This window comes from Pristis pectinata, chromosome 3 (genome assembly GCF_009764475.1).
Source record: "Pristis pectinata isolate sPriPec2 chromosome 3, sPriPec2.1.pri, whole genome shotgun sequence".
Lineage (NCBI taxonomy): Eukaryota > Metazoa > Chordata > Chondrichthyes > Rhinopristiformes > Pristidae > Pristis > Pristis pectinata.
Genome location: NC_067407.1, coordinates 67,247,885 through 67,264,599, shown reverse-complemented (window position 1 = coordinate 67,264,599; position 16,715 = coordinate 67,247,885).

Genomic DNA, 16,715 nt, shown 5'->3' with positions numbered 1-16,715 from the left:
CCCCCGGGTGCTCCGGCTTCCTCCCGCAGCCCAAAGATGTGCAGGTTGGTAAATTAATTGGCCGCTGTAAATTGTCTCTAGTCTGTGTGTGAGTGATAGAATCTAGGGGAGTTGATGGGAATGTGGGGAGAATAAAAATGAAATAAATCTAGGCAGAGGTAAGGTGAATAGCCACAGTTTTTTCCCCGGGGTAAAACTAGAGGGCATAGGTTTAAGGCGAGAGGGGAAAGATTTAAAAGGGGACCCGAGGGGCAACTATTTCACACAGAGGTTGGTGGGTACGTGGACCAAGCTGCCAGAGGAAGTGGTAGAGGTGAGTATAATTATGACACTTAAAAGACATTTGGACAGGTACGTGGATAGAGAAGGGTTAGAGGGTTGAGGGCCAAATGTGGGCAAATGAGACTAGTTCAGTTAGGCAACTTGGTCAGCGCAGACGAATCAGGCCGCACTGTGTAACCCAATGGGTGTTTCATGGTCAGCACGGATTCACTGGGCTGAAGGGCCTGTTTCCATGCTGTATGTCTCTATGACTCTATGAGCCTTTGAACCAGCCAGAGCAATTCCAAGTCCCATTGGTATTGGTATTAGTATAGGTATTGGTATTGGTATTGGTTTATTATTGTCACTTGTACCGAGGTACAGTGAAAAACATGTATACCGATCGTACAGGTCAATTCATTACACAGTGCAGTTACATTGGGTTAGTACACAGTGAATTGACAGAAGTACAGGTAAAGACAATAACATTACAGAGTAAAGTGTCACAGCTACAGAGAAAGTGCAGTGCAATAAGGTGCAAGGTCACAACAAGGTAGATCGTGAGGTCATAGTCCATCTCATTGTATAAGGGAACCGTTCAATAGTCTTATCACAGTGGGGTAGAAACTGTCCTTAAGTCTGGTGGTACGTGCCTTCAGGGTCCTGTATCTTCTACCTGATGGAAGAGGAGAAAAGGAAGAATGACCCGGGTGGGTGGGGTCTTTGATTATGCTGGCTGCTACACCAAGGCAGCGAGAGATAAAGACAGAGTCCAAGGAGGGGAGACTGGTTTTGGTGACGTACTGGGCTGTGTACGCAAACTTTCTGCAGTTTCTTGCAGTCCTGGTCAGAGCAGTTGCCGTACCAAGCCGTGATGCATCCAGATCGGATGCTTTCTATGATGCATCGATAACGACTGAGATCCATCTCACGACTTAGAACAGATCCTAGCAATCTCAGGCAATTAGAACCTCCAGCTGGAAACCAAAATGCTGCAGACTGCGGAAACCTGAAACATTACAAGTACTGGAAATATTTAGCCGGTCAGGCAGCATCCTAGGAGAGAGGAACGGGGTTAACGTTTCAGGTCTGAGAGCCTCTGTCATCCTGATGAAAGGCCATCGCCCTGAAACGTTAAGGTCTCCCCTCTCCTGGCCTGCAGAGGATCTCCAGAACCTCAAGCTTTTCGACCAGGAGAGGTCGTTGCAGGAAGTGACTGACAGGGACCCCATGCCCTGTGGACCCAGAGACAGGTCGACAGGGGTGAGGGGGGAAAGAGGTGGATCCGGTCCCTCGGTCACTCGCCCCTTTCCAGGCACAGTGGCCATGGGCTAATCCAGCTCTGATCAAAACACAACCAGAGAAAGAACAAGCCCCAACTGGTCTCCAGGGTACTAGAGTGCTGTCAAATACTAGAGGGCATAGCTTCAAGGTGAGAGGGGGTAAGTTTAAAGGAGGCGTGTAGGGTACGATTTTTACACAGAGTGGTGGGTACCAGGAACAAGCTGCCAGGGGAAATAGTAGAAGTAGGTATGACAGAGGCATTTATAAAGCTGTTAGATAGACACATGACTATGCAGGGAATGGAGGGGTATGGATCATGTGCAGGCAGAAGCAATTAATTTAAATTGTCATCATCATCAGCACAGACATGGTGGGCCAAAGGGCCTGTTTCTGTGCTGTACTGCTCTGTATCCTACGTGGGTCTGAACCAAACCGTCAACTCCTTTGCACTTCCTTTAGAAACGTGAGCCGTCCTTGTTTGCACTGATGGAGCTGTGGAACTTGGGACAGGTTCAAGCCTGCTGACAAAGGCTTCATTCAGCCAGTGACCCAAGAGCAATGATTTCAGAGCACGGCTGCCGGCCAAATGGGGCAGCTCTCTCGTTTCATGGTACAGGGAGAAGGGACATTCTGTCCGCACACAGGCTGAAAATAATAGCTTGCACTCCACCGGGGAACCCACAATGTTTGGACCGCGGCCTCCTGAAGGAAACACTATCCAAGGCGGAAACTGAGCACCTCACCACCTTCCATTGTTATCGGGATAGGTCCCATTGGATCAGTGGCTGGGCAGGAGCGACACACACTGCTGACCTTGTTCTGCTCTACTGCCAGTGGAGTAACCCCTGGGCTGCCGACTCCCTCCCACAGCCTCCCTCACTGTGCCAGCTTTGATGTGGTGAGTGACTTCCCTGGCCAACCCGCAGCCACTGCCCTGCCTCATCCAATCACTGTCCAGCGTGAAGCTCATAAAGCGCAGGGATATGGGGTGAATGCAGGATTGGTGTCAATGGTCAGCATGGAGTGCTGGGCTGAAGGGCCTGTCTCTGTGCTGTGCTGCTTCTGTGAATCTAATAGAGGAACGGGGCCCATATCACTCTGCACCAGGGCTCCAGGGTCAAATCTCGGGTCAGTGACAGTGTGGGCCACCCCACTGCTCCCCACAACGCATGTCACAGGAGAGGGTCAAATACACTGAGTGATTGAACCAACCCCTCTCCACCGTCTCCCTCCCACCCATCGCCCCAACATCCCATCCTCCCCCCCACCCATCTCCCCAACATCCCACCATCTCCCCCCACCCATCACCCCAACATCCCATCCTCTCCCCCTCACCCATCACCTCAACATCCCAATCTCTCCCCCACCCATCTCCCCAACATCCCACCGTCTCCCCCCCACCCATCACCCCAACATCCCATCCTCTCCCCCTCACCCATCACCCCAACATCCCATCCTCTCCCCCTCACCCATCACCCCAACATCCCAATCTCTCCCCCACCCATCACCCCAACATCCCACCATCTCCCCCCACCCATCACCCCAACGTCCCACCATCTCCCCCCACCCATCACCCCAACATCCCATCCTCTCCCCCACCCATCACCCCAACATCCCATCCTCTCCCCACCCATCACCCCAACATCCCATCACCCCAATATCCCATCCTCCCCCCACCCATCAACCCAACGTCCCACCATCTCCCCCCACCCATCACCCCAATGTCCCACCATCTCCCCCCACCCATCACCCCAACATCCCATCCTCTCCCCCCACCCATCACCCCAACATCCCATCCTCCCCACCCCATCAGCACCTCATGCGTGTGGGGAAGGGGCTGTTCCTCACCCCGGACCTGCCCCCACTGCCTATTGGGGTCAGTGGAAGCCCCAGCACCCAGGCAGAGACTCGAGCTCCTGTGTGAGGAGTGGACTGACCCAGCCCATTGACCGACAGTCCAGCCTCCCTTCCTGCTCGTCATCAGACAGCCTGAAACCGGATCAGCACAAGCAGCACAACCTGGGGAGGCAGGGGTGAGTGTCTGCAACATCACAGCAGCACTTGATGAAGGGGTCCTGCTTAAACCGATCAGTGGGTATCAGAGGGAAACTCTCCTGTGGTTGGAGTCAAACCTGGCGCAGAGGAAGATGGTTGCGGTTGTTGGAGGTCAATCATCCCAGCCCCAGGACATGTTCTGGGCCCAACAACATTCAGCTGTTTCATCAATGACCTTCCTTCCATCATAAGGTCAGAAGTGGGGATGTCTGCACAGTGTTCAATTCCAGCTGCAACTTCTCAGCAAAAGAAGCAGCCCATGCCAGCAGGCAGCAAGACCCAGACAGCATTCAGACAGGGGCTGATCGGTCGACAGCTGAGATTTCAGGTCAAGACCCTTCATCTAGACTGAAAGAGTAAAGGGGAGACGGCCAGTATAAAGCGGTGGAGAGAAGGGGTGGAGCAAGAGCTGGCAGGTGATGGGTGGATCCGGGTGAGGAGGGGTGATGGGCGGATGGGGGGGGGAGGGTGGGAATAGCGACAGAGGCTGGGAGGTGGGAGGTGGAGGTGACAGAGGGCTGCAGATGGTGGAATCTGATAGGAGGGGACGGTGGAGCATGGAATCATGGGAGGGAGGTGGGGAGGGCAGATGGGAACAGTGGGGGGGGGGACCCAGTGGGAGGAGTGTGGGGGTGAGGGGCAGATGGAGAGGGTGGGGGAGGGGAAAGAAGCAGGGTGACGGGGGCTGGAGGTGAGGTGGGGGTGTTTGGGTGTGTGGAGGAGGAACTGGGTAGACCAGGAGGAGAGAGAAAAGGGACAGAGGGGGAGTTTACTTGAAATTGGAAATCCATCATCTTCAACACTTTGTCACCTCCACCTACACCTCCCAGCCTCTGTCGCTATTCCCACCCTCCCCTCCTCCATCCGCCCATCACCCCTCCTCACCCGGATCCACCCATCACCTGCCGGCTCTTGCCCCACCTCTTCCCTCCACCTCTTTATACCCCTCACTATCTTTCAGTTCAGATGAAGGGTCTCGACTGAAACATCAACAGATGCTGCTCAACCCGCTGAGTTCTTCCAGCAGATTGTTTATTGATTCCAGCACCTGCAGTCTCTGGTGTCTTCTAGAACTGATACATGTCAGGCAAAGCCACATCATGCAACAATCAGTCCAACCACAATGTCTACCAACAGCTCTTTCAGCTGTCATTGACCAGGATCCAACTATCTCTGCAGCAGGTCAATAAACTCCTGATCACTCTCAGTACACTCTGAGTACACCGTCCCTTCTCCACATGAGTGTTAGTGTGCGCTGAGGCTAATGGTTCAGGTGGGAGACCATTCAGAGGACAAAGCGCGCCCCTCTGTCTCGGACAGGCACGGTAGTGTAGCGGGTAGCGTAACACTTTACAGCACCAGAGACCCGGGTTCAATTCCGGCCGCTGTCTGTAAGGAGTTTGTATGTTCTCCCCGTGTCTGCGTGGGTTTCCTCTGGGTGCTCTACTTTCCTCCCACATTGCAAAGACGTACAGGTTAGGAAGTTGTGGGCATGTTATGTTGGTGCCGGAAGCGTGGCAACACTTGCAGTCTGTCCCAGAACACTCTACACAGAAGATGCATTTCACTGTGTGTTTCAATGTACATGTGACATAAAGAGATCTTATTTTATCTTATCTTATCTTATCTTATCTTATCTCCTTTAGGTAGTACATTGCCCCTCAATGTTTGATAACACAGTGCAAAGGGAGCTGCATCACACACAAAATGCTGGAGGAACTCAGCAGGTCAGGCAGCATTTATGGAGGGAAATAAGCAGTCGATGTTTTGGGTCTAGATCTTTCATCAGCACTGGAAAGGAAGAGGTCCGAAGCCAGAATAAGAAGGTTGGGGGAGGAGGAGGGGTATGAGTACATGCAGGCAGGTAATAGGTGAGTTCAGGTGATAGGTGAGTCCAGGTGAGGGGGGAATGTAGGAGAGTGAGGGAGGGGGGAGATGTAAAAAGCTGAGAGGTAATAGGTAGAAGAGACAAAGGGCTGAAGGAGAAGGAATCCTGTGGGAGAGGGTAGTGGACCATGGAATAAAGGAAAGGAGGTGGGAAATAAATGGGCAGGTCATGAGGGCGATGGAAGGAGAGAGAGAAGAGGGGAGGGGGCCACAGTAATGAGGGATGACAAAGGAAGGGGGAGAAAAAAGGAAGCAGAAGAGGGGAGGGGTTACCAGAAGATAGATATCCTGCTCTTCCAATTCCCACTACTGGGGGGCCTGTAATTTGATCCCATCAGAGTGACCCTCTCCTTCTTGTTTCTAAGTTCTACCCATATGGCTCCACTGGACGATCCCCCAAGAATATCCTCTCTAAAGACCATTGTTATGCCCTCTTTCATCAAGAAGGCAACTCCCTCTCCTCTCTTACCTGTACCTCTGTCACAGCTGCAGATTTGTATCCTGGAACAGTGACCTGCCAGTCCTGCCCTTCCCTCAACCATGTTTCTGCTATGGTGATGATATGGTCCCCAGAGCCAATCCATGCCCTGAGTTCATCCACCTTACCTGTTAAGCCCCTTGCATTGAAATAAATGCAGCTCAAACCAATGGTCTTTCCTCTCGCTTTACTGTGCTCCTGTCTATCCTGATGACTAAATTTGCTCTCATTGGCTGCAGTATTATCCCCTGATTTCTCATCAGCCACTCTACTGTTCAGGGCCCCACACCCCTGCCACTCCAGTTTAAACCCTCCCGAGTAGCCCAAACAAACCTCCCAGCCAGGACTTTGGTCCCCCTCTAGCTCAGGTGCAACCCGTCTCTTGTACAGGTCAACAATAACCCAGAAAACATCCCAATGATCTAAGAACTTGAATCCCTGCCCCCTGCACCAGTTCCTCAGCCATACATTCATCTGAGCTATCTTTCTATAAAGATCTATCTTTCTACTCTCATTAGCATGTGGCATTGGCAGCATTCCAGAGATTACTAGCCTTGAGGATCACTACCCTTCCTCAGAGGAAGCTTCACTCTCCCTCGGCTCCAGTGTGAGCTGCCTCTGGCTGATCTCCTCTCCTAAACCTTCCTGGCCTTAGAGCAGTGGCAGACCTGAAACAGTCGAAACAACTTAACCCTCAGTGCACAGAATTCAAACCGTTCATCAAAGTGAAGGATTGGGCACATCACAGGGCCTGTGAGATCAGAAGCACCCCGAGAACTCTGTAACTCAATTATGCTTGCCGCCTCATTGCCAGTGCTTGCACTCTTGAATGATAGGGGTGTGTGTGTGTGTGTGTGCGCGCGCGCACGCACGCGCGCGCTGGGATATTTGCATGGGTGTGTCTGTTGGTGTGAGCGTATCTTGATGCAGGCATGTAAGTGATGTAGTATGCGTGAAGTGTTCATGTGTGTATGTGTATTGGTGCGAGTGTGTGTGTGTTGGTGCAAGTGTGTGTGTGTGTGTATGTGTGTGTGTGTGTGTGTGTGTGTATTGGTGATAGTGTGTGTGTGTGTGTTGGTGTGAGTGTATACATTGGATTTCCCAGTAGGGAGGTGCAGAGCCCAGGCCAGTTCCTCGGGGCCGCTCTGCTGAGGAGGTACTCTCTGAGGGAATGTTAAACTTTGCTCTTTCTGAATGGACATTACAGATGGCAAAGGAATACTCTGAAGAGTGATCGGCATCGTACTGACCAATGCATAGCCCTGGCGGGATCTTGCTGTGTACACATTATCAGCCAGGTCTCTGATACTACAACAGTGGAAAAGGTTCAGCCATCTGTGCAAGTCCCTGGGAGCCCAGAGCATGGGAAAAGGCTGATCGCAATGTCAAGCTGTTCACCCTCAGCTCCCCCACCACCTCCCCTCCCTCTCCCACTCATCCACCTCCCCACCCTCCCCCAACCCATCCACCTCCCGTTCCTTTGCCCCAGCCCATCCACCTCCATTCCTCTTCCCCACCCTCACCCATCTCCCCTCGCCCTCCGCTCACCCATCTCCCCTCACCCTCCCCTCCTCTCCCCTCCGTCACCACAACCTCACCTCCCACTCATCTCCCCTCCCCACCACCACCTCCTCTGCTCTCCCCCCAACTCATCCGTCTCCCCTGCCCTCTCGCTCCCCTCCACTCCTCCATCTCACCTCCCCTAACATCCCCCACCCTCGCCCATCTTCCCTTCCATATCTCCCCTCCCCTCCCCTCCGCTCCCCTTGCCTGTGAGATTCACCAGTAACGCCACAGGCTGTGCACAAACCACAGTGCTGGCAGAGAGCCAGCTGACATTGCCGGGACTGGTGACCGTGTGCAGCTGCTCGCTCAGCTCATGTATCACTGTGCCTGTCCCATGTTTACGCAGCCCTGCTCTCACGCGCCCAGAATGCAGTACTTACGTAACGCTTGTTTGTGAGACTCCACGCTGGGACAACATAAACAAACCCGGGCTGAATCGTAAGCTTGTTCCGGCCTGACGTGGGACATGGTTCAGGACACTGCCCTCTCTGTACCCGCTCCCACGTCTGGCAACAACAGGAGCTCACAGCGGCAAATGTCAGCCCAGGACCCCTGGGCTGGGTGGATCGAAGCCCCTGTCCCCACTGGTCAGTGCACCCCTTCCCCATACACTGCATCAAATCCCACTGCCGCATCCCCCCCACCCCCGCACTTACAGTCTTCTCCTCTCCCTCAAATTCCCCCCCCCACCATCCCCCCCATTAAATCACCCCACCTTCACTTTATAGGCAGCACCCCAGCTCAAATCCCACCACCCCCCAACCATTCCCCCATCAAATCCCCTTAATTTACAGAACTCTCCTCTCATCTGTCAATTTCTTGCTTGGAATTCCTTTCTTTGTTAGTACACTATATAGAACCATAGAACAATACAGCACAATACAGGCCCTTCGGCCCACCATGTTGTGCTGACCTTCAAACCACACCTAAGACTATCTAACCCCTTCCTCCCACATATCCCTCTATTTTAAATTCCTCCATATGCTTATCTAACAATCTCTTGAATTTGACCAATGTATCAGCCTCCACCACCACCCCAGGCAGCGCATTCCATGCACCAACCACTCTCTGGGTGAAAAACCTCCCTCTGATATCTCCCTTGAACTTCCCACCCATTACCTTAAAGCCATGCCCTCTTGTATTGAGCATTGGTGCCCTGGGAAAGAGGCGCTGGCTGTTTATTCTATCTATTCCTCTCAATATCTTGTATACCTCCATCATGTCTCCCCTCATCCTCCTTCTCTCCAATGAGTAAAGCCCTAGCTCCCTTAGTCTCTTCTCATAATCCATACTCTCTAATCCAGGCAGCATCCTGGTAAATCTCCTCTGCACCCTTTCCAATGCCTCCACATCCTTCCTATAATGAGGCGACCAGAACTGGACACAGTACTCTAAGTGTGGCCTAACCAGAGTTTTGTAAAGCTGCATCATCACTTCACGGCTCTTAAACTCTATGCCATGACCTATGAAAGCTAACTTCCCATAAGCTTTCTTAAATACCCTATCTACCTGTGAGGCGACTTTCAGTGATCTGTGGATATGAACCCCCAGATCCCTCTGCTCGTCTACACTGCCAAAATCCTGCCATTTACCTTGTACTCCACCTTGGAGTTTGTCCTTCCAAAGTATACTACCTCACGCTCCTCTGGATTGAACTCCATCTGCCACTTCTCAGCCCAGCTCTGCATCCTATCAATATCCCTCTGTAAGCTTCGACAGCCCTCCACACTATCCACAACACCACCGATCTTTGTGTCATCTGCAATCTTGCTAACCCACCCTTCCACCCCCTCATCCAAGTCATTAATAAATATCACAAAAAGTAGAGGTCCCAGAACCGATCCCTGCGGGACACCACTAGTCACAGCCCTCCAATCTGAATGCACTCCCTCCACCACAACCTTCTGCTTTCTACAGGCAAGCCAATTCTGAATCCACACGGCCAAGCCTCCCTGGATCCTTTGGCCTCTGACCTTCTGAAGAAGCCTACCATGTGGAACCTTGTCAAATGCCTTACTAAAATCCATGTAGACCACATCTACTACACTACCCTCATCAATCTTCCTGGTCACCTCCTCTAAGAACCCTATCAAGCTTGTGAGGCAAGATCTTCCCTTCACAAAGCCATGCTGGCTGTCCCTAATCAGTCCTTGATTCTCTAAATGATCATAGATCCTATCTCTTATTTATTTTCTTCTCTTTCTGTATTAGTTGTCGTGTATTGGCGCTGGTTGTCCTTTTGTAGTGCTTTTAGTTAATAAACATTTATATTAAAAAAAACAAACAATCTGCTGGAAGAACTCAGCGGGTTGAGCAGCATCTGTGGGGGGATAGGAATTGTCGACGCTTCAGGTCGAAACCTTGCATCAGGACCTATTATATTTAAAAGGGATGGGGGGGGGGGAAGAAGAGGAGGAGGGATGGCGATACTGGTCAGGGACACTGTTACAGCTGCAGTAAGGGTAGATAATGTAGAAGGATCCTCTCTAGATTCAATATGGGTGGAAGTTAGGAACAAACTTCCCTCTACCCTCCTGGGAGTATTCTATAGGCCCCCCCGGTAGCAGTAGGGATACTGAGGAGCAGGTTGGGAGGCAGATTTTGGAACGATGCAAAAATAACAGGGTTATTATAATGGGTGACTTCAACTATCCAAATATTGATTGGCACCTACTTAGTGCCAAAAGTTTAGACAGGGCAGAGTTTTTTAAGTGTGTCCAGGACAGATTCCTGACACAGTATGTTGACAGACCAACTAGAGGGAATGCCATATTAGATCTAGTTTTAGGTAATGAACCGGGACAGGTGACAGATCTATCGGTGGGTGAGCATTTGGGGAACAGTGACCATTGCTCCATAACCTTTAGAATTGTCACGGACAGGGATAGGAGCAAAGAGGACGGGAAGATATTTAATTGGGGAAAAGCGAATTATGAGGCTATAAGGTGAGAACTTGGGAGTGTAAATTGGGATGACATTTTTGAAGGGAAAGGTACTATGGAGATGTGGTCGATGTTCAGGGATCTTTTGCAGAATGTTAGGGATAAATTTGTCCCGGTGAGGCAGAGAAGGAATGGTAGGGTGAAGGAACCATGGGTGACAAGAGAGGTGGAAAACTAGATAGGAAGAAGAAGGCAGCATACATAAGGTGTAAGCAGCAAGGATCGGACAGGGCTCGTGAGGAATATAGAGTAGCAAGGAAGGAACTTAAGAAGGTGCTGAGGAGAGCGAAAAGGTGACATGAAAAGGCTTTGGCGAGTAGGGTTAAGGAGAATCCCAAGGCTTTTTACTCGTATGTGAAGAGCAGAAGGATGGCTAGAGTAAAGGTAGGTCCGATTAAAGATAAAGGTGGGAGGATGTGCCTGGAAGCTGTGGAAGTGGGTGAGGTTCTCAATGAATACTTCTCTTCAGTATTCACCAAGGAGAGGGGTCTTGATGACGCTGAGGACAGTGTTGGTAAAGGTAATGTTCTGGAGCATGTAGATATCAAGAAAGAGGATGTGATGGAGTTGTTAGAAAATATTAGGACAGATAATTCCCTGGGGCCTGATGGAATATTCCCCAGACTGCTTCGTGAGGCGAGGGAGGAGATTGCTGAACCGTTGGTTAGGATTTTTGAGTCCTCATTGTCCACGGGGATGGTACCGGAGGATTGGAGGGTGGCGACTGTTGTCACCTTATTCAAAAAAGGTAGTAGGGATAGTCCAGGGAATTACAGACCAGTGAGCCTTACGTCTGTGTTGGGCAAGCTGTTAGAAAGGATTCTAAGAGATAGGATCTATGAGCATTTAGAGAATCATGGACTGATTAGGAACTGCCGGCATGGCTTTGTGAAGGGAAGATCTTGCCTCACAAGCCTGATAGGGTTCTTTCAGGAGGTGACCAGGAAGATTGATGAGGGTAGTGCAGTGGATGTGGTCTACATGATCTGTATGGATGGCATGCAAAACAAAGTTTATCACTGTATCTCGGCACATGTGACAACAATAAACCAGTTACCAATTGTTTCAGAAATTGGTGGGGCACACACAGACAGATGAGGCCGGGCTGATTCACCATCAGAAGTTACCAGTGGTCCACAGATCCGCGCTGTGTCGGGTGGAGCCACCGCGTAGTTCCAGCACCCAACCACGTGCCACAGTAACGCAGGACAAGGATCAGGAAGAGGGAGGCAGTGAGTGCACGGCGTCCACTGACACATTCCGGTGTGTCCGCGGATTCCTGCTAAAGGAGGGTGCAACTTCCTGGGATTGTCAGCCATTTTAATGCCCCTCCCCATTCCCACACTGAATGTCTGTCCTCGGCCTCCTCCGCTGTCAGGGTGAGACCAAACGCAAACTGGAACAGCACCCCAACACGGGCAAATGGGGCTAACTTTAATAGGCATGTTGGTCAGCATGGACGAGTTGGGCCGAAGGGCCTGTTTCCGTGCTGTATAACTCCATGACTCTATTCCGCTTGGGTAGTCTACAACCTGACACATAAACATTTAATTCTCCAGTTTCAGGTAAACAACTCCCCCGCTGTCCCTTTTCTCTCCCTTCCCTCCTGATCTACCCAGTTCCTCCACACCCACCCCGGTCCCCATCACCCTGTTTCTTTCCCGTCCCCCACCCTCTCCATCTGCCCCTCACCCCCACACTCCTCCCACTGGGTCCCCCCCCCACTGTTCCCATCTGCCCTCCCCACCTCCCTCCCATGATTCCATGCTCCACCTTCCCCTCCTATCAGATTCCACCATCTGCAGCCCTCTGTCACCTCCACCTCCCACCTCCCAGCCTCTGTCGCTATTCCCACCCTCCCCTCCTCCATCCGCCCATCACCCCTCCACACCCGGATCCACCCATCACCTGCCGGCTCTTGCCCCACCTCTCCCTCTCATCCCTTTACACTGGCTATCTCCCATCTATCTTTCAGTCCAGATGAAGGGTCTCAACCTGAAACATTGATTGTCCATTTCCCTCCACAGATGCTGAGATTCTGTGGAAGAAGCCCCCCACACAGGGAGTGTGGAAGCAGGGTCTGTCAAAAATGGGGTCATTGCTTGAGGGAAGTAACAGTGCAGACCACGGGGGGCAGGGTGGGCTGGCATGGAGTTGGTGGACCGAATGGCCCTCTGTAATGACCCCGTGACTGTAGGTCAAGGTCGATGACAAAGTGGATCTTGGTGGTGACAAGGGAAACCAGAATTCTGGGGGAAGGCTGATGGAGGGGTAGCCACCTCAGCGGTTGACAACGTCCTGTCCTCCCACTAACGTGACCCAACCTGGACTTCACTAACTCACGTGGTCTGGGGCAGCATCAGCAGTCTGTTTGCCCTGGGAACAGGCAGGGTTCGACTCTCTCTCCTGCTCGACACTTCCTAGAATATCACAAAGGGGACTTGTAGCCTGAGTTTGTGTTATTAAATACTGTTGCTTTTGTGTGGAGCACAAAGCACGGTGACTTTGAAAGGCCTCATTGTGTTCACTCTGTATTAGGCTCAATGTGGAGTGGCTGTGATGTTTTTGCCAAATATGAAGAAACAAACTGTTAACTCACAAAGTATATTTCAGCAGTTTTCCAAAGGATATAACTTGAGACACTAAACCATCAGCAATTTCAACACAAACTGATTTTCCTGTTTATGTAATGAGTTAATAACTTGTCCTGATCATCAGCTTGTTTAATGATCCCATTAGCAATAAGTAGCTGTTCCAACCCAGGTTAGTGATGCTGGACCTTGGAAAGTCTTGGGGACACACTGAAGGCTGGGTTAGTCTGAGCTCTGACAAATAAGCATTTGCTCCCTCCCATCACCCTGGGCTCCCCCGAGAGGTGATCACTGTGGACAAGATTTCAGTCTGAATCTGGCCCATGAGACCCCCACCACCCTCCTATCTGCCCCTGATTTGTGTACTCCCTTGCCTTCGGTCTGTGGGGACTGTGTTGGGTCCAGTCCACCCCTGATCTGGGAAATCTTTAATGAGATCGGGGTGTTGCTGTCGTGCACACCCGTCGCCCATCGTGCAGCTCCGATCTGTCACCTGGTGAGCAGGAAACTGACACCTTGGGAAAAAATTGAATGCACACACTGAGGTCTGTCTCTGAGTGCAGTCACGCCATCTCAGGCTGCAGTGACCAACATTCCCACAGCCCCAGGGAATAAAGAGCAATTATGTGATGTTCTTGGCAGTCACTCAGACCCAACAGGATGCTGCAGCCTGTTCCAGAGTGGCTGGTCGAAGACCTTTCTTTTCCTGCCCTCTTCCAATCCAGCCCTGTGGGAACCCCGGGTGAGTCTTGCATCCAGAGCTGGACAGGAGGCCATTCTGCCCGACCCACCACTTCTGCTGTCCCCTCACCCCACAGCTCTGCTCCTGCCCCATAGACTGGCGAAGTCCTCTACAGGAACTCATCCAGTAATTGGTGTGATGTGCCAGTGCACTTACTTACAGAGGAGTCGCAGAGCCGGGCAGGTTACAGTAGGCAACCTGTTCACTCCCATGGAGGGCCGAAGGGCTGGGACAGGGAGCTCGGGTGGCAACAGGGCTCACCTGTGATAACTGGCCCCAGTAAATGCCCCTTCCTTCCCCTCCCATGTGGGCTCATGGGGGATGGGGGGGATGTTAAAGACCTGTGAACTTCACAAGGAAGTACCAGTGATAATCCCACTACCCGGATAGGCAGCAAAGTCTGCTACAGGCTGAGGAAAGCCTGGTCCAGTCCAGTGGGGACTCTATTCTGTCCAGTCTGTGGGGACCCTGTTCCGGTCCGGTGGGGACCCTGTTTCCGGTCCGGTGGGGACCCTGTTCCAGTCCGGTGGGTCCCTGCTCCAATCCAGTGGGTCCCTGTTCCAGTCCAGTGGGATCCCCGTTCCAGTCCAGTGGGATCCCCATTCCGGTCCAGTGTTCTTCCCCCTTCTCAGCCCGTGCACAGTTTATTCCCCAAGCGCCCCATGTCTGGCTGTTTGCTTTGCCCACCCAGACACCGCATCCCCCACCACATCATTCTTCACAGCAAGACCACCTAAGGCACCAGGAGGCTGGGACCACTGGGTGACTGTCCCACTGGGACCCTGGCCCACTGCATCCTTGGTCCACTGGGTCCCTGGCTCACTGGTCCCCTGGATCCTTGGTACACTGGGTGACTAGTCGACTGGCTCCCCAGCACACTGGCAGTGTCACACTTGGAAGTCCCACAAATTCCCAATGGATGGGTGATCCTGGCACAGGAAGTGTAGTTCTCTCCCTCTCTCTGTCTCTCTGTCTCTCTGTCTCTGTCTCTCTCTCTCTCTCTATACACACCTCCTTCTCCCACTCAAGGCTTAACTCTCCACTCCTCCTTTCTGCAGGATCCTGTTCCCCACTGCTGTTCCCCATCCCATCTCCCCTTCCGAGCCATTGAACCACTCACCAACTGGAGAAGGCCACCAGCCCCCGACGCCAGATATAGTCTCAGATGACATAGGAGGCCATTCATCCCATCCAATCTGTACTGGTTCTCAAAACACTCCCATCAATCCCAGCTCCACACTTTATCCTTACAAACTCTCACATCCTCATCAACTTCCCCCAGATTCTACCCCTCACCCACACACCAGGGACAATTTACAGCAGCCAATTAACCTACCAACCTACAAAGCTTTGGAATATGGGAGGGAACCGGAGCATCTGGGGGAAACCCACACAGTCACAGGGAGAACATGCAAGCTCTGTGCAGACAGCGCCAGAGGTAAGGATCGAACCTGGGTCTCTGGAGCTGTGAGGCAGCAACACTACCACTATGCCACTGTACCACCACCCCCCACCACCACCATTCATTGAAACCTTCCAGCTCAGATCCACTTATCCCATCACTCTCATTCTTTTCACATCTCTGCACAGCAACGCACACATCTTCTCTAGTGAGATGTATAATTGAATGCATATCATTGCAAGACACTCTGCTCCAAGCCAGCAGGGTTCACAGTGCTTTGGGGGCATTCTGGTTGCCCCGTGTAAAATCCGTGTTTGCAGACCTGTGCACTCAGCGCTTGGATGCAATGCACTAGCTCCCAAACTCAGCCTCCACCATCTGCGTGTGGTACGATAGAACTCTGGCCTTCTGGGCAAAGTATTCCAAAGATCCACTGCCCCCTGAGGTGCAGAAACTTCACCTCAATTCTTATCCCTTATTCTGAGTCTGTGAGCCCTGGTCCTGGACACCCTGGCCTGGGGAAACATCCTTCCTGCATTCTGCCTGCAAGAAGTCTGTATTTTGCATTTTCAGAGGTCAAACAGGGTAGGACACACAGAGTAAATTATCGAATCGTACAGCACAGAATCGGACCCTCTCAGCCCACCTCACCCAAACCCACCGTGGTGCCTTTCTACACTAATCCCATTTGCCCACATTAGGTCCCTCTACACCTTTCCTATCCAAGTACCCGTCCAAATGTCTCTTAAACATTGTAATTGTATCTGCCTCCACCACCTCGTCTGGCAGCTCGATCCAGATAACCACCACCCTCTGTGTGAAAAACCTACCCCTTCAGATCTCCTTTACACTTCTCCCCTCTCACCTTAAACCTGTGTCCTCTAGTTCTAGACTCCCCTACCCTGGGAGAAAGACTCTCACTGTCCATCCTATCTATGCCCCTCATAATTTTATAAACCTCTATAAGGTCACCCCTCAGCTTCCCACATTCCAGTGAAAACAAACCCAGCCTAACCTATCTCTCCTTATAACTACAGCCCTCCATTCCAGGCAACATCCCGGTGAGTCTCTTCTGCACTCCGTCTGTCTCTACCACATCCTTCCTGTAGTGTGGTGGCCAGAACTGTACGCAATACTAGAAGTGCGATTAAACCAATGTTTTGTACAGCTGCAACATGACACCCCAACTCTTATAATCAATGCCTCAACCTTCGAAGGCCAGCATACCAAATGTCTTCTTCACTACCCTATCCACCTACATTCCCACTTTCAGGGATCTATGGATTTGCACCCCAAGGTCCCTCTGTACATCAACATCCCTACGGCCCCTGCCATTTACTCTAAATGTCGTACTTATCTAATAGGAAATGTAAGAGAGACCTAGGGGTCTAAATCCATAGTTCCATGAAAGTAGGTCAATAGGGTAGTGAAGAAGACATACAACATGCTTACCTTCTTATTACAGGGCACAGAATATGAAAGTTGGGACGTCATGTTGCAACTTTAC